The following is a 12,546-nucleotide window of genomic DNA, read 5'->3' as shown; positions in this document are numbered from 1 at the left end:
AATAAATTTCTTTATTTTTTAAATATGGTACTTCAAAATTTTTAATAATTTTCACGAAAGTATCATTTGAATTTAAAAATAGGATAAAGTTCATTCGAATTAGAAATTGTGACAGAATTCCCGATTTTTTAAATTATTTTTACTGACTTTTCCCGGTTTTCTAGATACTTTTGCATTTTCCTGACAATTCCCAGTTTTCTTTGTTCTCCTGACCTGCGACAACCCTGACGACTCGACCAATTGTGTTCAAACTTGATATGGACATATAACTTTCAACGTAGAATCTAAAAAAAATATTAAAAATATGATTGGAATTGATTGAATATACACAGAGAAAAATATAACCAGAAATGTTTTATTATAAAAATATTAAAAGTTACTTTATATTTTTCTCCCTGTAGTATTTTCTGAAAAATGAAAAATTTCGAAACAAGTACCTAGTCAGCAGTAGTTTATATTTTTCAATTTAAAACTCGGCAATAAATTGGGAAGAATGGTTTCTGGTGTACTTTTAAGAGACAGTTTTGAAAAAATGACAGGAGAACGGATTCAGATTGATTAAAAATTAATTTTTCTCAAAAAAATGTCACCAGCTTTAAATCTTTTAATTTTTTAAACACTGTCAATTGGGAATTATGATTTCTGATGTATTCTTGTACGAAAGCCTTGAATGTGGTATAAGTGAAACTTACACTTATCAGATTTTTTATTTATATCATAATTTCGGTTTGTCACATTTTTTCCAATTTGTAAAATTTAATATTTATTCCCTCTTCACGTAACAACAATATATCTGATTCTTCTAGGAAATTATACAGATTAGAATTTTCCTTTTCCTCTCCATTCTGAAAATAATTCGATGCGATTAATAAACAAAATTTTTAAAAAATCAAGACTTTTTCTGAAATTAATAAATTACGATTAATAATTCTAAAAATCATAATGTTGCGAATGATTAAGAAAAAAAGTTTACATTTTACAAAACGTGCAACTAAATTTTTAAATAAAAATATATTAGAGAAAATTTAATTTTGAGTAATTTAAAAGGAAAAAAATTTCGATTTATTTTTAATTAATCTTTAAAAATAGTCAATTTAAAAATACTAAATCAAATAATTAAATACTTGCACATTCCTTGATTTATTGTTATTGTAGAAAATTCATCCGCCAAAGTATCCACATTTTATCGGTTGTATTTAATAAAATGAACCAGACCATTTTCCAGATCCGTCTTCTAAATAAAAAGAAAAACAATTTTTTTTGTTTAAAGAAAACAAACTTTTAATTAACAATTAATTAACACTATTATTTAATAAAATTATATAATAATAATAAAATAAATTAATAATAATAATAATAATAATAATAATTATTATTATTATTATTATTATTATTAATTATTTATTCTTAACAATGTACAACTTTCAAACAATGCTTGTAGGAGTAATTTTTAAAAAATTATTATTTTAAAAGAAAATTAAAAATAAATGCACTACATTATTTATTTATTATTACTTGAAATTAACAAAAATTACTTTGTATTTATTCTTATTGATAATATTTTAATGAAAATATAATTTTAACTAACCTTGAAATAGTTATCCACATTTATTTTTCAGCATTCTGATAATAAAGACTTCAACACATTTTAAGAAAAACATAAATAATTTAAAAAATAACAATAATTAATACTTACTATTTTTATTAATTAATTAGTTAGTACTTTTTTGATAATGTTTTTATTGTATTGAAAATCACTGACAATTTGTAAACATATACAAATCTTTAAACTAACTCCATCTTTCGCTTTTTATCACAACTAACCACACTAGAATAGACTTTAAAGCTTTTCTCACAACTTTCCGGAAGTTACAATTTGATCGTCTTTTGTTTTTCCGTGAATAAAAATTCCGTAAAAAAAAATTTCCGTGAATTGACACCTTACGGAAGGAAATATTCCTCTTCTTTTGTTTCCGCCACCGTTGTTGCTGAAAATAAAACCGAATTCATTTGTTTCTGTGATCGTTGTATAACTTACCTCGAAGGAAATATTCCTCTTCTTTTGTTTCCGCCACCGTTGTTGCTGAAAATAAAAGAGAGTTCATTTGTGTCTGTGATCGTTGTATAACTTACCTCCAAGGAATTATTCCACTTCTTTTGTTTCCGCCACCGATGTTGCTGAAAATAAAAGAGTTCATTTGTTTCTGTGACGGTGTATAACTCACCTTGAAGGAAATATTCCTCTTCTTTTGTTGAACGCCAACGTTGTTGCTGAAAATAAAACCGAATTCATTTGTTTCTGTGATCGTTGTATAACTTACCTCGAAGGAATTATTCCACTTCTTTTGTTTCCGCCACCGATGTTGCTGAAAATAAAAGAGTTCATTTGTTTTTGTGACGGTGTATAACTCACCTTGAAGGAAATATTCCTCTTCTTTTCTTTCCGCCACCGTTGTTGCTGAAAATAAAAGAGAGTTCATTTGTGTCTGTGATCGTTGTATAACTTACCTCGAAGGAATTATTCCACTTCTTTTGTTTCCGCCACCGATGTTGCTGAAAATAAAAGAGTTCATTTGTTTCTGTGACGGTGTATAACTTACCTCGAAGGAATTATTCCACTTCTTTTGTTGAACGCCAACGTTGTTGCTGAAAATAAAACCGAATTCATTTGTTTCTGTGATCGTTGTATAACTTACCTGGAAGGAATTATTCCACTTCTTTTGTTTCCGCCACCGATGTTGCTGAAAATAAAAGAGTTCATTTGTTTCTGTGACGGTGTATAACTTACCTCGAAGGAATTATTCCACTTCTTTTGTTGAACGCCAACGTTGTTGCTGAAAATAAAACCGAATTCATTTGTTTCTGTGATCGTTGTATAACTTACCTCGAAGGAATTATTCCACTTCTTTTGTTTCCGCCATCGATGTTGCTGAAAATAAAAGAGTTCATTTGTTTCTGTGACGGTGTATAACTCACCTTGAAGGAAATATTCCTCTTCTTTTGTTTCCGCCACCGTTGTTGCTGAAAATAAAAGAGAGTTCATTTGTGTCTGTGATCGTTGTATAACTTACCTCGAAGGAATTATTCCACTTCTTTTGTTTCCGCCACCGATGTTGCTGAAAATAAAAGAGTTCATTTGTTTCTGTGACGGTGTATAACTCACCTTGAAGGAAATATTCCTCTTCTTTTGTTTAACGCCACCGTTGTTGCTGCAAACAAAATTCATTTGTTTTTGTGATCGATGTATTACTTACCTTGAAGGAAATACTTACCATTAACATTTTTTGTTTAGGAGGTCAAAAGCTACAAAACTGCGAAGTTACAAAAAATTTCACCGGACCCCAAATTCCCATGTATGCGGTGCGGGGTTCTTTCTGTTTTTTCTTGTTCAACTGAAAAAAATGAAATTATAGCATAAAATTTTGTGAAAAATAATCGCTTATCTTTTTTCTCTCTCCTTACCGATCTAGTTAAATTGCAAATTTTATTTTGAACAGGGATTTCGGTACTGCGCTTGCGCCATAGTAAATTTGTGATTGGTAGTAAAAGCCGCGTACATTTAAACTCAACTCATTAACAATCATAATAAAATATTAATAGATCAATAAAAAAGAATGATCTTTTAAATTTATTGTCTTTTGTTGTAATGCTTTGCAATAAAATTTAAATTCATTAAACTACTTTTAGGTTAATATTGTCTGGGAATAACTTGCGTTCAAATTAAAATAATTAATTACTTTACGGAAAATTTTATAAACATAATTATTTTACATTAACTATTTTTTATAGTTTGCAAATGTATTAATATAGGAAATATCAAACTAAAAGTATTTTATAAACTTGCTTTTGATTGACAATCCCGCAACCACTGTTATTAACGTTAGAAATTGACAGTAGGAGGAGGCATCGCTTTTTAAACCTTCATTTGTTTCTGTCATATGTGTGTGATCTGTGTGTTAGTTACAAAAAAGACATTTTTTATTTTGCGTCGCTAATAGTTTCTTGTGTTTTTCTTGCGCGTTTTTTAGTTTACTTTTTAATTTTTCGTTCTTTCTTAACTTTTTAATAAAATATGGCGGAGTACACTGCGAGGGAATTTGCAGAGATGATTCTCCTTTATAGTTTGAACGGATTTAATGCTGCTGCAACCGTCCACGACTATGAGGATCGACATCCCGATTGGAACCAACCTTCCGCCCATACCGTTTGTGCAGTGGTGAGGCGGCTGGAAGTAACTGGCAGCGCAATGCCCAATCACCGAGACGCGGGAATGCACAAATCCCCAAAAATATAGAGAGAGTATTAAACTGCGCAGAGGAAAATCCAGAAGACGGTATTCGCGGCATGGCTAGAGAGCTGCATTTAACTTACTCTACCGTGCAGAGAATTTAAAAAAAATCAAAGTGGCACGCGTATCACATTACGCGTGTCCAGAAGTAACATCCCGGGGACCCAGAGCGTCGAGTGCGCTTTTCTAGATGGATATTGGCACAAAACCGCCGTGACCCAAATTTCCTCAGGCAAAATGTCCTTTTCTCAGACGAGTCGAGATTCGGAAACGACGGCCCCTTCAATTATCACAACTATCACTTCTGGGCGCCAGTTAACCCACATCTAACATCTGCTAGAAACCAGCAGAGGAGATATTTCATCAATCTGTGGGCCGGAATGATTGGAGGCCGTTTGGTGAGTGACTAAAAAATTTCACATTCAAACCATTTAAATTGAGTGAACGCTTTCTTCATGTTTTATAATAAATAAAGATGACCGAGTGATAAAATCATTATTTTTTATTATAAGAATTATTCAGAAACTCTTCAATAAAATATAAATTAGAAAATAAAAACATCAAACATTAAAAAAAAAATGCATTAAATTTTTTCAAAAAAAAATAGATTCTATACTTCAGATTTTAAAAAATTTTAATTTAAAAACTCTACGAAAATTCAATTATTTAAATACAAAAATAAATAATTTATAGAATAATTGAATGTTTCTTAAAATTTAATTCTCATTAATAATTTTACCATCAAATTTTGAAATAATTAAATTCTTCTGACGAAATCAAATAAAATTTTTAAGAATAATTACATTTTTCAAAAAAATTAGATTAAATTTGTATTAAAAAGTAATTGTAATACTACGATGAGTTTCATTTACGAAAATAATTGACTTTCCTAAAAATAATTTCATTATTTATGAAAATAATTATATGTTTACTTGAAATTCTGTTAAATTTTTTTTCTTAAATAATTATTTTCATAAAATTTGAACAAAATTCCATGCAAACATTTAATTATTCTTTTGAAAAATTTTATTTAATTGATATTAAAAATCATTAAATTGAAGAAAATTTTTTGAAATAATATAATTTTGAAGAAGAATTTTACTATTTTTAAAGATATTTGAAATTTGGACAAGAATTCTTTTTAATTTTTGAACATGATTTAATTTTTTGCAAAGAATGATATTACTTTTGAAAATAATTGAATTTCTGCTATCATTTGTAATTTTTCTAAAAAAAATTTAATTTTTTGAGTTTTTTACTAAAATTCATATCTAAATTTATTTTTTATTCTTAATAATTTATTGAATTTGATTAAAATTGTATTGAAAATAATTGTAATTTTGCGTTGAGTTTTATTTATGAAAAAAATTTATTTTCTAAAAAGAATTTTATTATTTATGATTCTGAACTTCAAAATAATTAAATTTATAAAAAGAATTTAATTATTTATGAAGATAATTTAATTCTTGACTAGAATTTTATTCAAATCTTTGAAAATAATTGAATTCTTCAGAAGAATGCAAGTCATTTTTAAATCAATTTTTCTTAAAAAATTCAACGAGAATTCAATTATTTAAATATAGGGGAGAGTGGTCCTAAGTTGGCCGTGGGCCTAAGTTGGCCACCCTGCATTTCTCAGAGATGGTATACTGGACGAATCTATAATTTTGTGGTATGATATATTGATAAACCATGATATAATTTATGGACCTAATTATAATCTAAGATTCTTCTACGCATTGTGAGGACAATAATATTGTTTTTGACCAAAAAAATTTGATTTTTCTTGTTTTTTCGAGAGCAGCTACAAGAGATAAATAATTAAAAATTTCTAAATAAGTGTGTGCGCTAGTTCCTTTATTTAATGTTGTAATAAGAGGTTCTGTTGATTTTTTAAATAAATTTTTTTTATTAGCGTAATAATTTGAAACTTGTAAAAATCTACAGTGGTCCTAAGTTGGCCACCTATTGTTTTTGTTTGTTTTTATTTATGTTTTATTTCTTTTTTGTGTTTTTTATCACGAGAAAGACCGTAAAAGTGTAACGTAGGAATTAAACAAAGACAAAAAACAAAAAAAAATGGTTTAAAAAACATTAGAAAAAATGAAGTACAAAAACGCCTGTCTCTACAGCCATCCACCACTGTAAATAAATGAAATAAAATATTGCTTCATTTTCTAAACAAAAATAGTTAAATAATGCGTTTTTATTCTCCTAAATGTATCAAATTTGTAAAATTTCTGCGTAATTAAAAAGAATTTGCATTTCTTCCTTATACTCAAGCGAAAAAAAGTGGTGGCCAACTTAGGACCGCTATTTCTGAAATGTCCAAAATGCAGCTTTTCACGATTTATTGTATTAAGACTACAAAAGTCATTCTATAACGTTCTAAATACCACAAAATTATAGCAAAACGATCTCTGAACACTAATATATACTTGCCGAAGTGATTAAATTTCATTTTGTTACTATTTTCGACCAATTTGCTTAGGCGGCCAACTTAGGACCACTCTCCCCTATAAATAAATAATTTATTAAATATAATTTAATATTTCTTAAAATTGTACTAAAAATAATTGAAATAATTATCAATAATTAATAATTATTAATTAATTAATAATTGAAATTATTTGAAAATTAAAATTTTATACTTTACGTGCTTGCTACATAACATACTATGTTTAATTGCAGATTGGACCTTTTGTCGTGCGCGGTAACCTTACGTCCATTCGTTACCAGGAAGTTTTGCGACAAATCAAGCCACGACTACGAAGAGCTGGGTTCACCGAAGAAGAAATAAATGAAATATTTTACCAGCACGATAATGCTCCGGCACACACAGCTCGTGTTTCCGAGGATGTGCTTCACGAGTTATTTGGGAACCATTACATTGGACATGGAGGAGCAATGTTTTGGCCTCCTCGATCGCCTGACTACAACCCCCTCGACTTTTTCCTGTGGGGGTTCATCAAGGAGTACGTATATCGCTCCGAAATTACGACTCTTGAGCAACTTATTACTTGCATAGTCGAAGCAGTCCGCTTGATTACGGAAGGGATGATTGAGCAAAGCATTGCAAGCCTTATAGAAAGGGCGCAATGCTGCATCGCCGTTGGAGGACACTTCGAACATTTACTGTAATAATGTAAGTGAACTGCTTAACCTTCCGTTGATCTGCCCCCACTCAAAAAAATTTGAAATACTTGTTACATGTTGGCAGCATTAAGATAAAATTTTTCACTAAATATTTTTTCAAAAAATATATTTTTGTCAGAGTTATGGAGGGGGAAAAAAGTCAAAAATTTGCTTATTCTCAAAAACCACTGAATCGACTTTAATGCAATTTATACGTGTTTTATAAATTAATAAGAGGAATTTTAAAACAAACATTTCAATAAATTTTGCCCGAAAAAAACCCCCAAAACATTTTTTTTGAATTTTCAAAAAGAAAATTTTTGGTCATATTTTGGAGATACTACTTTGGAATTTTTACAGAAAATTCTCCTAAAAATGTACTTTTAAGAAATATTTTTGTTGATTTTTTTAATTGGGTACCACATGGTTAAAAAAATTAAAATCCAAGGTGGGGCATCATTTCAGTGGTTTTCGAGAAAAAACAAATTTTTGATTTTCCTTTCCCCCTCCATAACTTTCGCGCCCGGGCGCGAAATTGTCTCCCCTCGATCCCTTTATTTCGCCATCGTCCCAATCACTTATTTTGCGCCCTTGATACGAATATAACTATTGTTCATTAGAATGTTAAAAAAAAAAATTTTTAAATAGCAAACAAAAAAAAAATACAAAATATTTTAAATTTCAATATTACAGAATCTGTTTACGCCTCTTCACGTTAAGCGGTGCAACATTTTTAAATTATCATCAAATTCGTAGACAATGAGAATTGCAATCCCACCTTCCAATTTGACAAGAAACCTCGAAACTTATGACCAATCTCCAACCAAAGTCGCAGGATTATGTTTAGCAAATTTATCTTGTTCTATTTCTTGTTCTTGTTTGGTTTTTTAATAATTGATTAAATTATTAAATAAAATCTATTGCTTTATATGACATTGCTCTTATTTTTTAGAATATTAAGAAAAATATGGAATATTTTTTTGAATGATATCACTTCCATGACTATACAAATTTGTTTAAGGAAATTATTGAATCAGTTATTATTACAGCATCATATTAACTTTAGAATACAAACACAATTTAATATATTTCTCAGCGATAATATAATTCTGTAAAATTTTTGCTTAGATAAAATATTGAAACAGTGTTTTATAAATACTCTTTTTATAATATTTAAAATTCAATTTGTGATTTATAATCAATAAACCGAAATAATTACTATTAAGATCATTGTTATTGTTTTGAATCGTTTAAAAATTTTTAATTCTAAAGAAATAATTTTTAAAAATTAAATTTGTGTTGTAAAATTATGCTTCAATGTAAATCCATTTCCAGATTTCAAAATGAGGAGTACCAGAAAAATGTCAACATTCGAAAATCAACATTTTCACTTTCTTTTTATTTTAACGCTTTGAAGGAGTAACCTAACTTCAAAGAAAAAGTTAAAATGGTGAAGGTTTATTTTATTTGTTTTAATTCTCGAAACATGGTAAAAGTCTGGGAAAATATAGGAAAAAGTTAAAATCAATTTTACGTAAATTTTTCATTTTACTTCAAATTTTTCTCATTCTTTAAAATATAGAAAAAGCCTTACAAAGTATGGGAAAAAACTTGCCGCAGTTTTTTGGAAATTTTTAAATTTGTTTTTTATTTTTCAAAGCAAGAGAAGAATTTTGCAAAGTATGCTAAGAAGCAAGAATAAATTTTTTGTAAATTTTTCATTTTACTTTCAATTTTTTCTTATTTTTTAAAGTATAGGAACACACTGTATACAGGAACATTAAATTTATTTTAATTGTTTAAATAAATTATTATAAAAGTTTGAAAAGTTTTCGTCGACTCAGTTTGAATTTTTTGAGGTAATTTATACATACGTAATATACGTAGAAAACTTCATGTATAGTACGTGACGTATATTACATGCGCAATATATAAGGACATTTTATAAAGACATTTTATTTGCATAACTCTCGAATTTAATTGTTTAAAATAAATAAATTTATGTTTTTTAAAAAATTGAATCCTTTTGTGATGTTTTAGATAAATTTTATTAAAAATAATTGAATTCTTGTAAAGAATGTTATTATTTATGAAAATAGAATTCTTGCGAACAATATTATGAATTTTTTTTAAATATAATTGAATTGATTTAAAGTATTTACATGAGTATTTACATCTGTTTACTGCTGCAGCTAATTTCTTTTTTCCGTGTACATTGTCTACGTAAATTATGCCGAATACATAATTTAGAAATGACTAGATACGCGAATCCTCAATAAACTAAATTATATATTGAATGAAATTCAAAAGTCGGGAATAATCATTTGATATATTTTGCATAATGAAGAGTATTAGTTTACATTAATTATTTTTCTCAAAAATTTGAATTATTCTAATTTTTATGTTTGGAATTTCCACTTTACCTACATTTTATTAATTTGAATTCTAATTTAGTAGAATATTTTATTGTCCGAATTATAATTAGACAGAATGTCAATTCGATCGATTTTAAATTTGCAAGAAATTTAATTTCACCGAATATCAATTTGTAAGAAACACTTTTTTGTAGAATTTTAATTTATCAGAATAGTAATTTTATAGAATATTAATATTGTCAAATCTAATTTTGGTAGAAATCTTCTTTATCACAATCATCACATGTTCGAATCCTTAAAACAACAAATTTCATATATTTCTAAAATGGATAAAGTGTAAATATTTGGCGCGAATTTTAAAATTTTGATTTCTGATTGGTCAATTTTAAAATTCGCGTTAAATATTTACGTTACATCCATTTTAGGAAAAAATGAAATTAGAAGTTTTAAAGATTCGAACATGTGATCAACCGTGGCAAAACCATGAACATTTATTTTTCAACATAATTAATTGAGATTATAGTAGGAATTAATAAATGTTATTGTTATTAATTAAAAAATAACAATTAACTGTAAATAAATAATTAATTAATTATTTAACTATAGAAGCAGTAAAAATTATATTTTAATAAGTTAAAATTGAATGATGCATTTGATAAAAAAAAGAAAAAAAATTTCAATCGTCCAGGAAGTCGAACGCAGACTTTAAAATTACAAGTGTGTAATACGGCGCCCTCGACCTCCACTCGTATCACAAAAATCACCGTAAACAAATGGCTGCCTTTATACCCTTGTTACTTAATATACTATTCTTTAATTAAAAAAGTTCATTAATTAACAAACATTTAATTTTGAGAATGTTGGAAGCATTTGTACATTCTTAGTTCTGTATAATAAAAAGTTGTTAAAATTTTTTATTTTTTTGAGAATTATAAAATTCTTTTTCTAAAATGTTCAGCAAATAATTTCGAGTTATAACCATAGGTTTAGAAGTCAACTGTGGTCAACTTCTCTCATAGTCCGGAACTTTAATTTTATAATTTAATGTTTCGGACTAGGAAAGACATGCATTGCTGAAGAATATTAAACGTGAATTTCACTCAAAATTTTATGCTTCACAATTCACAATAAAAGATCTTTTCTTAAACCCTTAAACCGCACACTTACGAATCCATCCTTAAACCGCACACTGGGTGTGCGACACCCAGGGACTTTAAAGTGTGTTCTCCAAACTGGAATAGGAATGGATATTATCTTTTATTATATTATATAGCTTAGTACATCTATTTTGACGGAAAATAGGTTTCATAATGATTTATTTAATTTTAATAATTAAAAAAGAGTTTTTTAAAACTACTGAAATTACCTTAAACCAAAAACTGGATGTCAGTCCAGCAGAAATTTTTCGCCGTCAACTTCATAAAGTTATCAAATACACAAAGACACTTAGCAGACAAATGTCACTCACAAAACAACGTTAAGTACAAAATGTACTGTCCAATATCAACACATGTTCAATTTTTATGAATTTAAACAAGAGTAAAAGTAAAAAAGCTAGTTTAAAGTAAAAAGCTAGAATATGGGTGTCGCACACCCAGGGTGCGGTTTAAGGGTTAACGTATTGCATTAAATCCATTTTGTTAATAATTGTAATTTTATTAGTTTTTGTCAATAATTAAATTCTTTTGAGGAATTTCTTCAAGTTTTTTTTAAATAATATAATTCTTTAAATACTTTTAATTGGAAATTTTGAAAATAATTAAATTAAATAGAGAAGTTTTTCAACTTTTTAAAATAATCGTGTCTGTTAATAATTATAATTAAATGTTTTATTAAAATTGTATTCTTTCGTGGAATTTTATTAGTTTTCTTTATCCTCGCTCGACCATTCCTCGTCCTCATTTTTTATTTTTTTATACTTTCTTTTTGGAGTACACCTTTGGTTGAATGATCTTTTTAAATTATTTAATCTTTTTATTTGCTTTTTTTCTGCTTCAAGTGATTTTTCCTAAAAAAATGAAATTAGATTAATTTAACAATTATTTAAATTCTTTAGTGTAAAATAATTTAGCTTTTCTCAATTTTTCTACAATTTACAATTATTATTTTTTTAGTTTTATCTTCCTTTCGTCAGTTTCTTCAACATCTATTTTTCCCAATGTGGACAGAGGAGGAAAAGAAACTCTTTTTTTTCTTAAACTGTTTCTGTCTATAAAAAAATTTAAAACATATAAATATAAATCTAAAAATTAACTCCCTCTCAATTAAAAAATGAAGGAGTACAAAGCTTCGTTATGCAAAAAAAATAAAATATAATAAATAAAATTTACCTCCTTCGGTTATATAACCTATGAGGGCATGACAGAATTTGTTCTTGTCTCGGATACATTTTGTTAAATATTCCGTTTTAATTTCAAATTCTGTTCCCTCAATTTCAATGTCGGTTAAGGAAACCACATACGTTTTCTCAGTGCTGTGCGTTGTACAACTTTTTGTAAACTTCACTAATGCCCAAAACATTTTGTTGGAGAATTTAAATAAATATGGCTAACTGTCAAAATTGTGATTTTGTCAAAAACAAAAGAATGGTGAACATTGACTACAATTTTGTCAGTTACAGTGTTTCTGCAAGTCATGGTTAACCTGGAAATCATAAAATTTTATAAGGAGAAATTTATAGAAACCCTGTCAGTTTGCCATGTTGTTTTTAATTTGCTGACAAAATGTTTTGGGCGTTACTAAAGACAG

Source organism: Leptopilina heterotoma, unplaced genomic scaffold, assembly GCF_015476425.1.
Source record: "Leptopilina heterotoma isolate Lh14 unplaced genomic scaffold, ASM1547642v1 Lhet_444, whole genome shotgun sequence".
Lineage (NCBI taxonomy): Eukaryota > Metazoa > Arthropoda > Insecta > Hymenoptera > Figitidae > Leptopilina > Leptopilina heterotoma.
Note: the sequence above shows the minus strand (reverse complement) of the source record.